We start from the raw sequence: 21,199 nt of genomic DNA, 5'->3' as shown, positions 1-21,199 counted from the left end.
TACCAATTCACTCAAGGTTACCACCCACTTTCTGTTCTAAGAGGTTCAGTGTGGCTGGATTTATGTTGAGGTCTTTGATCAATTTGTACTTAAGTTTTGTGCATGGTGATAAACAAGGGTTGATCCGCATTCTTCTACATGCCAGCCTCCAGTTATGCAAGCACCATTTGTTGAAGATGCTTTCTTTATTCCATTGTATATTTTTAGTTTTTGTCAAACATCAGATGTTCATACATGTGTGGGTTAATATCAGGGTTTTCAATTCGATGCTACTGGTCTACCTGTCTATGTTTGTGCCAATACCAAGCTGTTTTCAGGATTATAGCTCTATAATAGAGCTTGAAGACGGGGATGCTGATTCCTCCGGACATCGCCTTGTTGAAGAGGGTTGTTTTGGCTATCCTGGGTCTTTTGTTTTTCCATACAAAATTGATTATTATTCTTTCTAGGTCTGTGAAGAATTGTGCTGGTATTTTAATAGGGATTGTATTGAATCCGTAGATTGCTTTTGGCAGGATTGCCATTTTTACTACATTGATCCTTCGTATCCAAGAGCATCGGAGATCTTTCCATTTTCTGAGGGCTTCTTTAATTTCTTTCTTTAAAGATTCAAAGTTCCTGTGATACAGGTCTTTCATTTGTTTGGTTAGCATTACCCCAAGGTATTTTATGTTGTTTTTGGCAATTGTAAAGGGTGATGTTTCTCTGATTTCTTTCTCAGCCCTTTTATCATCTGTATATAGTAGGGCTACTGATTTTCTTGAGTTGATCTTGTAGCCTGCCACTTTGCTGAAGGTGTTAATCAGCTGTAAGAGTTCCCTGGTAGAGTTCCTTGGGTCATTGATGTAAACTATCATATCATCTGCAAACAGTGAAAGTTTGACCTCTTCCTTCCCAATTTATATCCCCTTGATCCCCCTTTGTTCTAGTATGGCAATAGCTAGAACTTCAAATACCATGTTGAAAAGGTATGGAGAGAGTGGACAGTCTTGTTTTGTTCCTGATTTTAGAGGAATTGCGTTGAGTTTCTGCCCATTTAGTTTGATGTTGGCTGTTGGTTTACTGTATATAGCTTTTATTATGTTTAAGTATGTCCCTGTTATCCCAGATCTCTCCAATACCTTTATCATGAAGGGGTATTGGATTTTGTGAAAGGCTTTTTCAGCATCTCGTGCGATGATCATGTGATTTTTGTTTTTCAGCTTGTTTATATGGTGGATTACGTTGATTGATTTTCGTATGTTGAACCATGCCTGCATCCCTGGGCTGAAACCTACTTGATCGTGGTGAATGATTGTTTTTATGTGATCTTGGATCTGAATTGCCAGTATTTTATTGAGTATTTTTGCATCAATGTTCATGAGGGATATTGGTCTGAATTTCTCCTTCTTAGTTGTGTCTTTGTGTTGCTTGGGGATCAATGTTATTGAAGCCTCATAGAAAGAGTTTGGAAAAGACCCTTCTGCTTCTATTGTGTGGAATACTTTGAGAAGAATTGGTATAAGCTGTTCTTTGAATTTCTGGAAGAATTCTGCACTGAGGCCATCTGGACCTGGATTTTTTTTGGTTGGGAGACTTTTGATGACAGCTTCTATTTCCATAGGGGTTATAGGTCTATTTAAATTGCTTATCTGTTCTTGATTTAGATTTGGCAAATGATAGCTGTCCAGGAAGTCGTCCATTTCCTTTAAATTTTCAAATTTTGTGGTGTACAGGTTTTCAAAGTATGACCTGATGATTCTCTGGATTTCCTCAGAGTCCGTTGTTATGTCCCCCTTTACATTTCTGATTTTGTTAATTTGCATGTTCACTCTCTGCTGTTTGATAAGTTTGGACAAAGGTTTGTCTATCTTGTTGATTTTCTCAAAGAACCAACTCTTCGTTTCATTGATTCTTTGTATTGTTTTCCTAGTTTTCTACTTTATTGATTTCAGCCCTCAATTTGATTATTTCCTTGCATCTACTCCTCCTGGCGGAGTTTGCTTCTTTGTGTTCTAGAGCTTTCAGCTGTGCCATTTATTCTCTAGTATAAATATTCTCTAGTTTCTTCATGTGGGCACTTAGTGCTTTGAACTTCCCCCGTAGCACTGCTTTCAAAGTGTCCCATAGGTTTTGGTATGTTGTGTCTTCATTCTCATTGAATTCGAGGAAGTCTTTAATTTCTTTTTTTATTTCTTCTTTGACCCAGGAATGGTGCAGTTGTGCATTATTCAGTTTCCATGAGTTTGTATATTTTCTGCAATTCGTGTTGTTGTTGAATTCTAATTTTAAAGCATGGCGGTCTCATAAGATGCATGGAGTTATTCCAATTTTTTGTAGCTGCTGAGGTTGGATATGTTGCCAAGTATGTGGTCGATTTTTGAGAAGGTTCCATGTGGTGATGAGAAGAAGGTATATTCTTTTATATGTGGACGAAATGTTCTATAGATGTCTATTAATCCCAGTTCGGTCATTACTTCTATTAGACCCTTTGCTCCTTTGTTGAGTTTCTTTCTGGTATTCCTGACTAGTGGTGAGAGTGGTGTGTTGAAATCTCCCACTATAAGTGTGTGGGGCTTTAGATGTGATTTAATGTTTCTTTTACAAATGTGGGTGCCTTTGTATTTGGGACATAGATGTTCAGGATAGACACTTCATGTTGGTGGATTTCACCTGTGATGGGTATGGAATAACCTCCTTCATCTCTTTTGATTGATTTTATTTTAAAGTCTAGTTTGTTAAATATTAGGATTGCTACCCCTGCTTGTTTCCTGGGTCCATTTGATTGGAAGATTTTTTCCCAACCTTTAACTCTCAGGTAATGTCTGTCTTTGAGGGTGACATGTGTTTCTTGTATGCAGCATAAGGAAGGGTTCTGTTTTCGAATCCATTTTGCTAGCCTGTGTCTTTTTATGGGTGAGTTAAGGCCATTAATGTTGAGGGATATTAATGACCATTGATTGCTAATACTTCTTCTATTTGCAATGGTTGTTGGTGGTAGAATTATGTGTGGAATTTTACTCCTTTATTCTTTTGGCTGTTGGTAGAGTGGGATTCTCTAATGCCTATGTTTTTCTGGTTGTAGTTAACTTCCTTGGGTTGGAGTTTTCTTTCCAAAACTTTCTGTAGGGCTGGGTTAGTGGATACGTATTGCTAGATTCTAGTTTTGTCATGGAATATCTTGTTTTCTCCATCTATAGTGATTGAGAGCTATGCCGGGTATAGTAGTCTGGGCTGGCATCCATGGTCTCTTGGTGTTGGAAGAATATCTATCCAGGACCTTCTGGCTTTCAGAGTTTCCATGGAGAAGTCAGGTGTAATTCTGATAGGTCTGCCTTTATATGTTACTTGGCCGTTTTCCTTAGCTGCTCTTAATAATCTTTCTTTATTCTGTATATTTTGTGTCTTGATTATTGTATGGCAAGGGACTTTTTCTTGTGGTCCACTCTATTTCGTGTTCTGTAAGCTTCTTGTACCTTCATTGGCATGTCTATCTTAAGGTTGGGAAAGTTTTCTTCTATGATTTTGCTGAAATTGTTTTCTGCCCCTTTGAGGTGGTTTTCTTCTCCTTCTTCTATACCTATTATTCTCAGGTTTGGTCTTTTCATGGTGTCCCATATTTCCTGGATGTTTTGTGTTAAGGATTTGTTGGACTTAAGGTTTTCTTTGGTTGATGAATCTATTTCTCCTAGTGTATCTTGAATACTTGAGATTCTCTCTTCCATCTCTTCTATTCTGTTGGTAATGCTTGTATCAGTAGTACCTGACTGTTTGCCCAGCTTTTCTATTTCCTGCCTTTCTTCAGATTGTGTTTTTTATTGTCTTTATTTCAGTTTTCAACTCCTGCAGTGTTTGCATTGTTTCTTGCAATTTTCGGTTTATCTTTTCGTCCATTTGTTCCCTTTTATGAATTTTTTGGTTTGTTCTTTCTTCCATTTCTTGCAGTTTTTGCTTTGTTTCTCTTTCCATTTCCTGCCTTTTTTGGTTTGTTTCTTCTTCCATTTCTTTCATTTTTTGCTTTGTTTTTTCTTCCATTTCTTGCATTTGTTGCTTTGTTTCTTCTTCCATTTCCTGCCTTTTTTGGTATGTTTCTTCTTCCATTTCCTGCCTTTTATGGTTTGTTTTTTCTTCCATTTCTTGCATTTTTTGGATTGTTTTTTCTTCCATTTCTTTGAGGGATTTTCCTATATCCTCTTTTAGGGCCTCTATCATTTTCGTGAAAGTGGTTTTAAGGTCATTCTCTTCTGCTTCGTTTGCATTGGAATGTTGGAGTCTTTCTGGTGTGGTGTCTCTAGAATCTGGTGGTGTCATATTTGTTTTTCTGTTGCTGTGTGTGTTTTTGTATTATCTCTTTCCCATCTCTTCTTCTAATGGGTGCAGAAAGAGCCCCTTACTGGTCTGGTGGTTAGCAGACCAAAGTTCCCTTTTGGTGGGTGCTAGCAAGTCCAATAATCTGGTAGTTCTTCTATTCCTTGTCCTCGTTCTGGTCCCATGGGTGGAGAAGTAGAACAGGAATCCTAGGTGCTTAGCCTCCCAGCTGGTCCCCTGGACCCTTTGCTGGATCCTCTTGTACCTGATCCCGCTGGAACAGCTGCTCCCCTGGTCTCCCTGGCTCCTCTGGTTTCCGGATCTCGTTGGTGGGAGAGAAGTCCTGGAGTTTGGGGTGTTTGGCTCCCGCCGGGATTGGAAACTCTGTGCAGTTCCCAGGCGATCCCCAGGCACTGGCACACAGGCCCTGAAGCAGGGCCTGTTGTACCTGATGCCGCCGGAACAGCTGTATCCCTGGTCTCCCTGGCTTCTCTCAAGTAGGTAAGTTTTGAAATTAGTTTATATAATTATTTGCTGTCAAGACATCTTTTCACCTATCATACTATTATTGCTGCACTGTCAGTGTCCCATACCTAATTTAACTTAGAAAAGAGTCAAGATTTATTTTAATCTCCCTAAAGAGACTTGGTACATTTCATATATCTAAAAGGTATATGAACAGTGTATGCAGTTGGTAATCTACACACAGCAGAAGGAATGATGGAAAATATAATCTTTCCAAAGACACAGTGATATGAATGTCTGTCTTAACAGATGTGTTGAGTTAGTTCATGGAAGTTTAAACAACAAACACTTCAAAGAAGGAAATAACCCTGGGCAGGGGTCAGTATGAATGCTTATCAGACTTTTAGTTTATGGACTGTTCAAAATCATCTTCATTTCTCTCCTTTATCCTTATTCTCATTTGAAACATTCATCAGTATTTTGGTTTTGATACAATACACCACGTGTTGGGCTGGAGAGATGGCTCAGCCGTTAAAGGCTAGGCTCACAACCAAAAATACAATACACCATGTGTAAAGTCTACTTGATAATATGTAAAATATATCTCATATCTATCCTTTCAAAGTAGAATTCAGTAGGAAAATCTTACTTTAGACCCATGAATCTGCTTAAACAAGAATTAAAACCAATATGAAAGGTATTTTCATGAAGCATTTGGTGATAGTAACTCCATGAGTTCCAAATTAATGTGAATTCTTTCAGAAGGGAAACAGAATTTGAAAAGCCACGAAGCAAAGGATTATTACAACAATGTTGAGGACATAGTCCAACAGGTATGAAAAGCATGCAGAAAAACCTTTAAAAAAGGAAAGAAGTTTAATAAATTTTTTAAACAAAGCAATTAAACAGTTGTTCTCATGGATCTCAAAATTTACTTTAAAATTTCAATCTGAGTATGGATGAGGAGTTAGTTAGGAAGAGAATGAACAAATTGACTCTGTGCAATTATGGGTGTTTTCTTTGGTACAAATTAATTCATGAGGTTTTCTTCTCCTATGGGAGGTTTCATGTAACTGGGAGAGTAGAAATTTTAAAAAGATCTAGAAAGCAGAGACTTGGACACACAGTGTGTGGTATGGCAGTTGATAAAAAAGAAGCCCTGCAGGAAGTAAAAGTTCAAGAATTAAGAATAACAACATGTCAGAGGCAGAAATACACAGGCATCTTTAGACATGTTTGCTACTTTTTTCCCATGCTTATCTTCCCCATGATCACTCCTCCCCTCTTACTATAAACAAGTGCTTGAAAAAGTTGGAGGAATTTCAGAAATTTCATCCATACTAACTTCGCTTTGGTGTAATGTGACTTATGGTGAGGCAGGATATCGTGACATGAGGACATGGGTCAAGGACAGAGAAATAGGTAAGAGGAGAGAGAAGAGAGGAGAGAGGAGAGATGAGAGATGAGAGAGGAGGGAGAGCGATACACACACACATATATATAATGTCTACACAAACAGAGAGAGAGACACAGAGAGAGAGAGAGAGACAGAGAGAGAGAGCTTTTCAGGGTCCCAATAGCTAAGTTTCACTTACTATGTTTTTATCACCTTCCACTAAATCATCCACCTGTGAACCAATAAATATGGATGTGAGAGCCCTTATGACTCAGTCACCTTCAAAGTCCCCACCCCTGAATACTGCAGGACTGTTTCAGTTATCAGTTAGCTTTGTTAGCTTGGCACAACCAAGAATCACCTGATTAGAGAGTCACAAAGGGAGATTTTTTTTACATTTGTTTGACTTGTGGGCATGTCTGTAGGATTGTTTTAATTAAGTTAATGAGTGTGAAAAGACCCAGCCTATATTGGGTAGTACCATTGCTTAGGCAGTGAGTGGTTCACGCAGTCTATAACAGTGGAGAAACTGAGCCAAACACAACTAAGTAAACAAGTATGCGTATGTTCGGTTCTCTCTGTTCTTGATAATGGTTGTAACGTGACTATCCATTTAAAGCTCCTGTCTTGACTTCCACACATTCTTGGATCAAATCCTGGAAATGTAAACTGATATAAATCCTTTTCTCCCCAGAGTTGCTTTTGTCAGCATATTTTATTACAGCAGCAGTCATGAATCTAGAAAAGGGGATCAAACCTCGAATACATAAGCCTCCAGGGGACATTTCAGTCCCAAACTGAAATACGTAAAGCTTTTCCAGTGAAGAAAACAGAAGGATAATGTGCCACCTATTCATAAGTACTTGAAAGTTTTCATGGTTGGGGCTCAATATAAAACTCTAGTAGAATATCCAATGCATGTGCACATCTGCAGCAGGGAAGAAATGATAGAAATATACCAAAGATACACACATGCTCAAAATATATTGAAGTATGGAAGAATTCAATATACTATACCCCAAGGCTTCACTGGTCATAGTTTGAAATCAGATATTTGTTTTGAAATAGATAAATGAGAAAAATGGCACAAATTCATCCTTCCCCTTCTGTTTGGAAATTTGGTAGTGTTAGAAGATTCATACTAATAAATGAGCAATATTAAAATGAGAAATAATGACATCTTAGATCAAGGCAATTGTCATGGGATGCTGATAATGTTTTCTCTGAAAGTTTGTTGGAGGAAATTCCAAATGCCATGGAAAATTTGGAATATAAAGAAACCCCCCCACTCCAATACTACATTGCATATCATCTAATATTTGTCAGTTTTTAGACAAACATTTGGTCAATGCTTGGATTATTTATTCTAAAGAAGACACCAAATACCTGGTTTACCATAAAAATGCTAATTGATTAAAATACTATGGTGGCTCCGGGGCAATGCCTCATGGTTAAAGTGCTTGTTATGCAAGCAAGAAGACTAAAGTTTGGATACCCAGGACCAACACAAATGTCAGGTTAGCATGACTGACAATGTAATTTCAATCTTGAAATGCAGAGACAAGGTATCCATGGAGTAAACTTAATAGGGAGACTAGTTGTGTCACTGACATCTTGGTTTGATGAGAGACCCTGCCCACAGAATAGAATATAGTGCAATTGATGAAGATATCAGTCTTGTGTCTCCAAACATGTGCACTCACACACACAGGCCTTTATACACATGCAAACACACATTCACACATGCACACCCACATGCACACACAAAAAGAATAAAACATGGCAAAACACAGTGGAAGATGTCAGTCTCAAATATTTTTACTTCATCACTGAATATAAGTTGATAGTATATGGATTCTGAAAAATTCTTTAGGCTCACTTAAATGAGAATAAGAAAAAATCAATGGAAAAATAAAGCTTTAAATATGACAAAATGTCAACTCACAAGACAAAAGAAGTCTTCAGAAGATGCCTCATCTACAGAAGATGCCTCATCTAGAATTAGGTTCTTCAGGCTTGTCACCTTTCTACATTCAACATTCTGTGTTTCAGTCCTCACTGGCAGGAGCAGAAGGGACTTGTCTGGCCTCTGACCTCTTTACATTGATCCTCTTGTTCATAAAGATGTTTGTGCTCCCTGTCTTGTGATAAGTTCCTTTCCAAAATCTATACACTAACTAGGAAATTAGGACACCAAATTTATTTTAGGGGAAAAATGATTCAAAAAACATTCTGTCAGAAACAGGCCAGAGTGAATGTAAGTGCCATGAACTATTCATTGAGGTCAACAGAACCCTGAGAGAGGAACTGTAGGGATTCCGATAATTTGTTAGGAGTAGCCATCTTTGATTTATTTTCTTCTGATAACAGAGTCCAATAAGTGTAATAGAATATGGCCCCTTTCCATGATGACTTTCAAGTAAGCATAGACAAAGCTCTATTGAAACCTGAAGTGAAGGATTTCATTACCTGCTCTGCAATCATCCTAGTCCAACTGTCAAGTCACTAATTGTAAAATGAGAATATTAGAATAAAATTTACAGGTTTGTTTTAGAGACTAAATGAAGTACTGAAAACAATGGGATGCGTGTGCTAAATTTGTAGTTTCTTTGTTATTTGATGGTAATGAAGTATACAATCTATTATGTGAGAGATATTAGATACAAAGTGTACAAACAGGGCACAAGAATTGGCTCAGTATTCCATTTTATGCGTGATGGCAATGAACAGAGAAGGCTCTAGATCTAGAAGCTTCCTGACTGGTACACTGTATACCCATTTAAAAGTGACTAGAATTCACTAGATACAGGAGATATCTTAGTCAGTAAAAATATTTATTTTCAAGCTTTAAGACCTAAATTTCATTCCCAGGCTCCACATAATGAAAGAATTACCTCCCGCAATTTGTCTTCTGACTTCCATACATATTGGCACATGTGTTCTTCCAAGCTGTCCTCCTGCATGCTTGTACTCATACACAAAATAAACAAATGTATGAAAAAATCAAGAATTCACAAGCACCAATGACCCATCAGTGATTATTTTTTTTGTTTTCTGAAATTCTTGCAATGCCTTGAATGGACAAATACGGCCAATTTCATCCTGTCCTTCACTTATTCTACAGAACCAGGTAGTTAAAATTTTAACTGTTTTAAGAGGGTAAGTAGTTGAATCACATACATGCATACCCCCATACAGTTGAACTCAGGCTTACTAGTTTTTATTAAATTTTATGTTTTCTATTATTTTAAAACTATGAATTTTTTGAAATTAATATATGATTACATTATTTTCTTCCTTTTCTTTCCTCCCTCATACCCTTCCCATATATATGGCTAAATATTTAAGTACAACCTACTCAGTCTATGTTACATGTATATTATTTGTATGTCCATGATATCAGAACTGGCCACTTGGTATTGTGTACCCAGTTTGGGGGCTTTTACCTGGGGAAGACTATTTCTCTGAATCTCATCACTCTTCACCTTTAGGTCTATATTTTTTGTCTCGTGGTAGAGCTCTGAGAGATTTATCCTTTTCAGGCTAACATGTCTATCAGGGTCATCCCGGATCAGTCTTGTTTAGGTATCAATGTTGATAACTCTGCATAAATGTATCTCCTGTGACTTTTCTAGGAAACAAAGTCTCACAGAAAACTTTCTTTTCCTCAGGATCCTACAGTCTTTCTGTGCCCTCTTTTATCAAGACCAAGCCTAAGGTGCACTGTAGATGTATCAGTGTGAAGAACTATCAAAAACCTAAAAATAAATCTACCATATGACTCAGATATACCACTCTTTGACATATGCCCAAAGGACTTGACATTCTACTCCATAATAACATTCTCTTCATAATAAAATGGAATTGGAAGTAACCCCAATGGCCTTCAACTATCAAATGGATCATGAAAATGTGGTAACACACACTATGGAATACTGTTCAGCTGTAAAGAAAAATTAAATCATGAAATTTGCATGTGTGGATTTTTCCTTTTATTGAAAATAGCTTTTACTTATATAGCATGATCATGCTTTTCCTTCTCCAACTCCTCCCAATTATCCCTCACCACCCCTCCCACCTGGATCCATCCCCTTTCTGTCTCTCATTGGAAAACAAATACACTTCTAAGGAATAATAATGCAATAAAATGCAACATAATATGGCAAGATAAAGTAAAACCTAGCATATCAGAATAGGAAAAACACACAACCCCCAAAGAAAACAGAAGGAAAAGAACCCAAGAAAAGGCACAAGAAATAGATACATATGCAGAGACTCAAAGAGGTCCATTGTAACACACTCAGTAATCCCATAAAAACACAAAACTAGAGCCATAATATATGTGCAAAAGGACCTGGAAGGGGAGGGAGACAAGGAGAGAGGGAGGAAGAGGGAGAGAGACAGGATAATAAAAATATAGAAATAGCTGGGCGGTGGTGGCACACGCCTTTAATTCCAGTACTCGGGAAGCAGAGGCAGGCGGATCTCTGTGAGTTCGAGGCCGACTGACAGTCTCCAAAACAATACAGAGAAAACCTGTCTCGTAAAAACCAAAAAAATTATAGAAATAGAAATAAAATACAAACATTTTTATAAAACACTGACATGACATTAAGAGACAAGGAACTTGCAAAGATGTTGTTGAGTTTGTTTAAATGTTGGCCATCTACTACTGTGCCAACCCTTAAGAGTAGTTTGTTTTCCTAGTGAGACTCCCTTGGAGAAAACTTAGTTTTCATTTGCAAGTGGTTATCAATTAGAAATAGATTCTGGGTCAGGGATAGGAGTGTGTGCCCACTTCCCCTCTCAGCTCTAGGACTTGATCTGGTGCAGAACTGTGCAGGCCTTGTTCATCTTGTCTCAGTCTCTGTGATTTCAGATGTGTTTTTGTCCTGTTGTATCTATTGGCTCTTACAATCTTTCAGCCTCCTCTTCCATAGTGTTCTCAGAGCACTAAAGGGGAATACTCAAGATTTTTTGAATGTGTTTGAAAACACTGTGGTCGTTTGTTTGTGAGCATGTGGATTCTCATGGAGAATGTTATTAGCATATTCTGTTCATCCCTGTCAGGCAGTAGGGCTTGAATACTAGGGAATAATTTATTATATAAACAGAGAAAATATTGAACAAAACCATTATTCACCAATATTCCATGTTAATTTGAATATTTTAATACTCTTTAAAAATTAATTTTTTGTATTTGTCAGAATAGATATAATCTTCCTAATCAAGTGGATCTGTTCCAGTATATAAGGAAAAGACAGATATGAATGATTTTTAAGTGGAAAAATAGGTTACATAATTAAATCATGTATAGAGTCCTCTGATATAACCATCTTATACTTGTTACCAGTACAAATTTTAATGGTCCCCTTGGCTAACTTAGTTATCCAGTGGAAAGGCTGATTTGGGTCTTTGGGTGTATTCAATGTGCCTGTGTGTATATAAGAACTACAGGTGGACACTGCCACCTTGTGTCACACTGTTTAAACATTACTTAATTGTTCTGGAGAAACAAATAAATAAAATTAAACTCCTTTAATGTCCAAAGTCTTTCCAGGGATTTTCTTTCTTAATTTTTTTGTATAATATATTTTGATGACATTTCCCTTCCCCTACTCCTCCAATATCCTCCCTACTCTCTATCCATCCAATTTTATGTAGTTTCTCTCCATCTTTTTTTATTTAAAATAGAAACAAGCTTGCTTCACATGTCAATCCAAGCACCCTCTCTCTCCCCTCTTCCTTCACCCCTTCCCAATCCCCCACCCAATTCCCATATCAATCCCCAGGGAGGGTGAGGGCCTTCTTGGGGGATCTCCAAAGTCTGTCATACCATCTATGACAGGGTCTAGACCCTTCCCCATGTGTCCAGACTGAGAGAGCATCCCTCCATGTGGAATGGGTTCCTAAAGTCCATTCAGATGCCAGGGATAAATACTGATCTAGTACCTGAGGCCCCAAAGATTTCTGTGGCCCCTCACTGACACCCATATTCAGGGGTTCTGGATCAGTTCCATGTTGGCCTCTCAGCCATCAGTATGGGGTCCATGAGCTCCCCCTTGTTCAGGTCAGCTGTTTCTATGGGTTTCACCTGCTTCGTCTTGACTCCTTTGTTCATGGCTCCTCCTTCTCTGCAACTCTTTTCCAGGAGTTCAGTTCAGTGTTTAGCTGTGGGTGCCTGCCTCCTCTTCCACCATCATAAGTAAAATAAAAAACAAGCAATGACAGTTTATGCTGGAGAGGATGTGGAGAATGGGGAACATTCCTCCACTGCTGATGGGAGTACCAACTCGTACAGCCACTTTGGAAATCATTATGGAGATTTCTCAGGAAAATGGGAATCAGTCTACCACAAGACCCAGCAGTTTCACTCTTGACATATGCCCAAAAGATCACATTTATATAACAAGGAGACGTTCCACTATGTTCATAGCATCATTATTTGTAATAGCCAGAACTTGGAAGCAACCTAGATGCCCCTCAGCTGAAGAATGGATAGAGAAAATGTGGTACATTTACACAATGGAGTACTATTCAGAAAAAAAACAGTGGAATCCTGAAAAATTTGCAGGCAAATGTACGGTACTAGAAGAAACCATCTTGAGTGAGGTAACCCAATCACAAAAAGAGAAACATGGTATGTACTCACTCATAGATAGATTTTAGACATGAAACAGCGGAGTGCCAACCTATAATCCCACTGCCAGACAGTCTGGGATACAGGGAGAACCCTAAGAGAGAAGCACATTGTACCCCAGAGAAGGGGAATGAGACAGGTTATTTATCTCCATTTTTAAAAATTCACAAAAATGAAAACCAAAACAAACAAATAAAAACCTAATAAGATAAAAATGCCAAGCCAAAATAAAACAAACATATGGGTCTGTCCCAATGTGTGGGCGGTATACATAGTGATACCCTATTGGAGAAATCTTATTTTCCACTTTCCTTCAGGTATCAATTGCAAGCAGCTTCTTGGTTAGGGGTGAGACCCTTTGTCCATTTACTGTTCTCAGTGCTGGGACCCCATCTGACTTGAACCTGTATAGTATTGTTACCACAATCACTGTGAGTTCATATGTGCTTCAGTCCTGTTGTGTTTGGAAAGCACTGTTTCCTGGGTGTCATACATAACCTCTGGTTTTTAGTCTTTCTGCCTCCTTTTCTGCATAGTTCCCTGAGTCCTGAGTGCAGGATTTAATGCTGACATTCCATGGAGAACTGAGTGCTCCAATTCTCTCACTGTCTTCACATTGTCCAATTGCGGGTATCAGTGTTAGCTTCCATCTACTGCAAGGAGAAACACAGAGAAGGGTTTTAGGTATAGACAAATATTTTCTTTTATTTCTCAAAGGAAGAGGGTTATAAATGTAGCTTAAATTTTACTTAACAAATATTCAAATAAAGATTCTGTAAAGATCTTTGTATGATTACTATCTATGCAGTCATATTTTCAGTCTGGCAATTCATTTCTTTTTCAGTTTTCATTTATATCATCAGATCAAAATATTGGACAATTACCTCAATGGATGGAAAGTATGATTAAAGTGTTTTTAAGTCCATGACTGACAATTTTATTGAACTTGAAAATGTGTGTGTCAAAACATTTTGGAATTATACAAGATGAAAAAACACAGGTGTCCTTACAAAAGGGCCTGGACTGATCTCCAGCCAGCTGTCTAGAGAACCAATTCAAAGGAAATTGGAAGGGGGATGGAGAGATGGTTCAGCACTTAAGAGTACTGGCTGTTCTTCCAGAGGACCTGGCCTTGATTCCCAGCACCCACACAGTGGCTCACAGCCATCTGTGACTCCAGTCTCATGGGAATCTGATGACACCTTCTGGCTCCACAGGCACCAAGCATGCACATGGTGCACAGATATGTATGAAAGCAAACTACCCTGACAAATAGAATAAAAATTAAAAAGCAATGTAATAGTTGGAAAATATCTATTAGCCAAGCCAAAGTGCATGACCTAAGCACACAAACCAAATTCACTATGTGTAGATTTCAGTCTACACAATTAGTCAATTAGTTAGTGTGTGTTTGTGGTACAAGATCTGAAGCTCACTCGGTCAGATGGGAAGATCTCAGGTCTCTTCATTTGACAAATATTATCTGAGACCCCACTGAACAGAAGATGAATGTCTGAGGGCCTGTTGGGCAAAAGGGAAAATATCAGAGAGTGCAAAGTCACACGGAGAGCTGGACAGAGCAATAAGGATCCAAAACATTTCCCTTTGCCCTAGAAAACCTCAAACCTTCCAACTCTTACAAAAGGGACCTTAACCATGCTCCTATGCCCAAGAAGTCTGAGACCTGAGACCTGCTTCTTATGATCAGCAGGACCTCAGACCTCACCTCTGCTGACTGAAAAGGCCATATATCTTTTGCATCAGCTGTATAGGTTCCAAGACCTTCCTTCTAGAACTAAAGGAACTCAGATTTTCCCATTCATCCTTGGGGTGCAAGATATACCTCCTGTGACCAATAGTAACTCGGTCCTTTTCCCTTTCCTCAGGGGACTCAACTTTCCCCCATTACCAAGAGGGACTTGGACCTTCTCTTCTCTATCCAAACGAGTTTCAGAGGGACATCAGTCCTTCCCTTATTCCAGGCAGTCTTTGTCATACCCCCTCTGACAAATGAGGCCTCAAACCTTCCCACCTGTCCAGTGGAGCTTGAGATAGCCCCCTCTGTTCTAGAGGGACTCATCAGACATTCTCCTTCAACCAAAGAGACCTTATATACCATTCTTCATTGACTTAATGGGTCTCAGATCTTCTTACTAAAACCAATGGGGAACTCAAACCTATTCACTCTGACCAAGAAAATAAATGAATCATGGGGCCTCACACTCTTTCCATTTACTTAAGGGGGACTTGGAGATACTATTTCCCCAGATGTTCTTAGACTCAGGATTACTCCCTTGAAGGTCATCTGAAATCAAAGAGGCTTCAGCCTTCTCCCTCTGTCCAAAATAAGATAGAGTCTCTGCCCTATGCCCTTTGACCAAGGTGCTCTCAGGCTTACTCCCTCTGACCAATGTGGCTTCAAACTTTTCTCCTCTGACCTTAATAATCTATAAAAGATGGCCTTTGACATGTCATTTCTGACTAAGTGGACATCAGTCTTCAATTTTTACATAGAGTAAAAGATCCCAGGCATCCAGGGGTGAAAGTTGAATGCACCTGTCTAAGCATTCTTTCAACACAATGAATGGTACTCTATGTCTCCTCTTCAGGTATGCTCAGCTTCCCAAGTCTACACATGAAGGATGAGGGTCCACTCCATTTCTGGTGACTTACTGGATTCTGAACTTCATTTGCTAACTTAGCACTGGAGACATCAAACCAGAGTTGCTGAAGATCTGCTGATTAGAAAAGAGTATCCCTAGATCTTGTGGTCACAAAGAGTAAATCCTTGTCCCCTGTTGGTTATAGGAGTTAATCCTGAATCTTGGTAAGGCATACTGGACCTCTTTGGACATGAGGTAAGTTTTGAAGTTCCCCTGGCAAGAGATAAAAGATCTGAGGTCCCTTGGAAAAAGGAGAAGGCCTGAGGATTCACATGGCCTGGGAAGAGCCCTAAGACCCCTAGAGAAAGACAATGATGGGGGCCCTTTTGGGAAAAGGTGGAAATTCTGCTGTGCCCCTTTCAGAGATTAATTTGTGTCTTTAGACACAAGAGGAGAGTCCGAGGTACTTTTGAGCTGAAAGTATATTCCCAAGGGACCCCTGGACAGAGGTGCAAGACCTTGGCTCCCATTCTGAAAAGGTTTAGATGTATATACCCCCTTTGTCATAGAGGACACTTTTGAAATCCAGTAGACAAAAGGGGACCATCTCATGGACTATTAGTGATAAGGATTGGGTCTTAGACAAATGAACGCTCTTGTGGACAGAGAAGAGGACAGAAGTTCACTTTGTAAAAAGTGTAGGCCCTAGTTCATATTAGACAAATGGGTAAAGGACTAATGCTTTTTGGGGACAGAGTAGATTGGAGGTCTCCTTGACTAGAGTGAAAAGATCTGGGATCAAGGAGACCTTACACATTCATTTTCTTCCACAATAGGCTTGGAACCTTCTTCAATGGACCAAGTGTTGCTCAGAGCTATCTTTTAGAGCAAGCAGAACTTCACCTCTGATCATAGCTGGGAGCTTTGATGACATCTTAGGCAGAGAAGAACTGTGTAAGGACCCTTTAGTATAAGGGAACTCGCTGAGTACCCCTTGGTAGAGGTGATAACTCCGAGGCACCCTTGGTCAGATAGGAAAAGTCTGACATAAGTTAATCAAAAGAGGAGATATCAGAGGCCCCTTTGGAATAAGGGAAAAATCTGAGGCCTGTAACATGTTGAAATATCAAAATATTCAGGTATGAATCACCTTATAATTGGGGAAGTTTCCTGGCTTTGCAAGGTCATTCAGAAATTCCCATACCTCTTGGGCAGAAGGTGAGAGTCTGTGTACTCTGTGCATTTACTGATCTTAAGCATTTTACCATGGGCTCCCTATACTCTAGGGAAACTGGTCTCAATCTGTGGTTTACAAATCCCTTGGAGCTCATGTATCAGATATTTACATTATGATTCATAACAGTCGCAAAATTATGAAGGAGCAAAGAAATAAAGTTATGGTTGTGGGTCATCACATGAGGAAATGTATTAAAGGATTGCAACATTAGAAAGTTAAGAACCCCAGTGCCTGGGGATTGCCTGGGAACTGCACAGAGCTTCCCATCCCGGCGGGAGCCAAGCACCCCAGATTCCAGGTCTTGTCTTCCACCAGTGAGACCAGAAAACAAGCAGATCCAAGTAAACAAGGCCCTGCATCCCAAGTGTGCCTGCCAGTGACTGGGGACAGCCACAGAGCTTCTCATTCCAGCAGGATCACCCCAGATCTCAAGTCTTCTCTTCCACCAAAGAGACCAGGGGACCAGGTGGGCGGCTAAGCACCCCAGATTCCTGGTTTGCTTCTCCATCCACGGGACCAGAACTAGGAAGAGGAATCGAAGAACCACCAGAGTATTGGACTTGCTAGCACCCACTGAAAGGGAGCTCTGGTCCCCTAACCACCAGAACAGTACGGGGCTCTTTTTGCACCCACTAGAAGAGATGGGAAAGAGACAAAACAAAAACACACCCAGCAACAGAAAAGCAATGAGGGGATATTGAGGGGGTTGGGGCAGGGCACGGGAGGAGGGGAGGGAAATGGAGAGGGACCTGGAACTGACTTGTGAAGTAACCTTGTTTCTAATCTAAATTTAAATTTAAAAATAAATAATAAAAAAAGAAAAAATGAATTAGATGCATTCACAATGCAAAGAATGTGTGAGAAGAATCTGACAACACAACATTCTAAGGACTGTGGGTCTCATGGGGAGATGGGCTGTAAAAAACAAATGAGCTTCAAAGGACTGTAAGTTCTGGATTTTTTCCAACTGAATAAAATAAGCAGCACTACACTGCAGTACCATTATGAAAAAAGTGCTATCTTAGTCTTTACTGATGGTTCTAATGGAAGAGCAACTTACGTTATAGATAGGAAGAAATATGTGGAGCCGACAACTCTGACTGCAGCTCCAGATAGTCAAGTTACAAGCTGTCGCAATGGTTTTTCAGTTTATAGTAAATGACTCATTTACTTTGTATACTGACAATCACTATGTCTTTAGAGCTTTTCAAATAATAGGGACAGTTCAGTTCATTGGAAGTAATAGTAATCAGGTTAAAATATTGTTTGAGCAAATTCAAAATGCCATCCATCTAAGAAAATTGCCACGTCTTATGGGTGATATAAGAGTTCATTCAAGCCTTCCCAGCCCACTGGCTAAAGGGAACAAGTCAACAGATAGATTAACAAAAATTGGTCAATTTATCTCAGGTAGAGAGAGCTCTGCAGTCTCATAACTTTCATCATCAAAATAGCAGAAGTGTAAGAAGCAATTTGGTTTAACTAGAGAGACTGCTTGTCAAAGTTGTCAGTGAGGTGTGCCCACAATATTTGTCTGTACCTAATCTAGGAGTGAACCCTTGAGGCCTACTTTCTAATCATTTATGGAAAATGGATGTTACTCATGTTACAGAATTTGGCAAGTTAAAATACGTGCACATGGCAGTTGATAGTTATTCAGGTTTCTTGACGTCCACTGCACAAACAGGAAAAACCACCAAGCATGTGATAGGTCATTGTTTAAAAAATGTTTTGCTTACATTGGAGTTCCAAAAGTGATAAAGAACAGACAATGCATCTGGATATTCTAATAAGGCATTTAGCAATTTTGAACTCAATAGAAAACTGGTCAAAAACCAGGTATTCCTTATAAACCTAAAGGACAAGGAGTTGTGGAGCATGCTCATAGCTACTTAAAAAAAGCTACTTCAAAGAATTAAGAGGGGGGAGTGATATTCCTAGTCTCCACACGATGCAATAAATCATGTACTCTTCATTTTAAATTTTTTAAAGGTGGATGCCAGTGAGCAATCTGCTGAAGACAGATTTCTGATGTGATAGAATTCGAGCAACTTTTGCTCAGATCAGATGGAGACATCCATGCACTAGACAGAGGAAAAGACCCAATTTGGGGTGGAGGGAATATTTGTGTTTTCTTTCAGGAAAACAATGAAACTCAATGACTGCCAGACCATTTGTTGAGATGCCTGGAGCAGAGACAAAACAGACCTGAAACCTTGGGAGCCTATCCAAGCCACTTTGAGTGAAACATGCTGAACCAGTATTCCTGACACTTGATGTCATTGAATCTACAGCCGTTGGAAGGAAGGAGGCAATTGGTTCTGGAATTCCAGTTTCTCAACAGGCCTGCTACATCACCTTCCCATAACCATGAATCTTCACCCCAGATCCATCAAAGAACTGGACAACTAGCAGCTCACCCTTTGCCAAGCCTTTCCCCTGCCTCCCTGTGGGGGCACTGATGAAGACCCCCAACTTGGAAACCTTCCCGGCTGTGTTAGATGCAGTAGACATGCAGCTGGCAAGAAAGTTTCACCCCAGGAGGGAGAATATTAAGGAGCTGGATCTCAGGAAGGGGCACCATGACTTCTGGACCATATGGACTGGAACAGAGGATGAAGACTGCTCACCAGAGAGCAGGGATGAGGAGCAAGTAGTGAAGGTTCTTCCCAGATATACAGTGAGACAGCATCTGAAGGTCATAGCTGGCCTCTGCCTCAGACTCCGACTGGATGAAGAGAAAGCATATTTCTTGCAGTGGGCCCAGCAGAGAAAAGGCTCCCTTCAGCTCTTCTGTGTGAGGATGAAGATCTGTGCTCTGCTTCTGTGCACTATCAAGGAGAACTTGAGTGTTTTCCATTCCCGGCACATTGAGGAACTGGAACTGAGCACGGGGTGGGACGTGTCCACTGGCACTTTTTGCAACCTACCTTGGCCACATGAGAAGTCTTCGCAAACTTTCCCTGGCACACATCTACAAGAACACTATCAGGACCATCAACAGGACAGTGGACAGAAAAGAGAAGTGTGTCAGGAAGTTGGTGTCTCAGTTCTCCAAACTGCCCTGTCTGCAGCATCTCTCCTTGAATGGCATATACTTTCTGAGAGACCACGTGAAACAGGTCCTCAGGTACCTGAGGAGCCCCTTGGAGACTCCCTCCATCACTGGCTACCTTCTGTCAGAGTTGGACTTGAACTATTTCCCCTGTTGTCACAACCTCTGTCAGCTCAAACATCTAGACATGAGAGGTGTGGTGTTATTGGCTTTAGATCCCATGCCTCTCCGACTTCTGCTAGACACTGTGGCACACTGCAGTCCCTGGACTTGCAAGGTTGTGGGATGGAGGACGCACAGCTCACTCTGCCTTTGCTCATACCTGTCCTCAGTCGGTGCTCCCTGCTCACCAAGGTCAACTTGTATGACAATGACTCCTCTGTGCCCATCCTGAAGGACCTTTTGCTGCACACAGCCAACTGGAGCAAGATGAATGGGGAACAGTAACCTGCACCTCTGGAATGCTATGATAATTTGGTTACATTGACACAGAAATGTTCCTCCACCTTTGTCCTGAGCTTATGAATGCACTCAGGGCCAAGAGGCAGCCCAAGAGGATCATTTTTGCTACAAATACCTGTTATAAATGTGGAGTGCATTGTGTCTATGACCTGGCGCCCAGAATTTGCCCTTGCTGGCAGTAAATAGGGAACATGACTTCCAGATTTGTGTGCTCTCCATCTGGGGTTTTCCTCAGTCATTAGCCTTCCTGATACATTCAGGTTCTGGTAAGTCTCTAAGCTGGTTTCAAGGATCTACTGAACCAAGGAACTGTATTTGAAGTCTTCAGTATTGACCTCTTCATTCACTGTGTTTTTAATGTTCCTCTGGCTACACATTGCATTCTCAATTTTCTGTATAAAAAAGCAGCAATAAAACAATTCTGTATCATAAAAAAGAAAAACATATATGACACCGCCATATTCTAGAGACTCCACACCAGCAAGACTCCAACATCCCAATGCAAATGATGCAGAAGAGAAGGACCTTAAAAACAACTTGTAGAAAATGATAGAGGCCCTAAAAGAGGATATAGAAAAATCCTTCAAAGAAATGGACGAAAAAACAAACCAAGAAATTCATAAAATGCAACAAATGGACGAAAAGATAAACTGAAAATTGCAAGAAACAATTCAAACAGTACAAGGGTTGAAAACTGAAATAGACACAATAAAAAACACAATCTGAAGAAAGGCTAGAAATAGAAAAGCTGGGCAAACAGTCAGGTACTACCGATACAAGCATTACTGACAGAATACAGGAGGTGGAAGAGAGAATCTCAGGTGTTGAAGATACACTAGGAGAAATGGATTCACCAACCAAAGAAAATCTTAAGTCCAACAAATCCCTAACACAAAATATCCAGGAAATATGGGACACTATGAAAAGACCAAACCTAAGAATAATAGGTAGAGAAGAAGGTGAAGAAAACCACCTCAAAGGGGCTAAAACATATTCAACAAGATCATAGAAGAAAACTTTCCCAACCAAAAGAAAGACATGACAATGAAGGTAC

At 39.8% G+C, this 21,199-nt stretch overlaps 1 pseudogene; it reads left to right on the top strand.

Annotated features, from left to right (window-relative positions):
* The first annotated feature begins 6,143 nt into the window (after nt 1-6,143).
* Nucleotides 6,144-20,327, top strand: LOC101823175 (annotated as a pseudogene).
* Nucleotides 20,328-21,199: the final 872 nt, after the last annotated feature.

This window comes from Mesocricetus auratus, unplaced genomic scaffold, assembly GCF_017639785.1.
Source record: "Mesocricetus auratus isolate SY011 unplaced genomic scaffold, BCM_Maur_2.0 Super-Scaffold_100003, whole genome shotgun sequence".
Taxonomy (NCBI): domain Eukaryota; kingdom Metazoa; phylum Chordata; class Mammalia; order Rodentia; family Cricetidae; genus Mesocricetus; species Mesocricetus auratus.
This window is presented reverse-complemented; position numbering and strand designations above follow the sequence as displayed.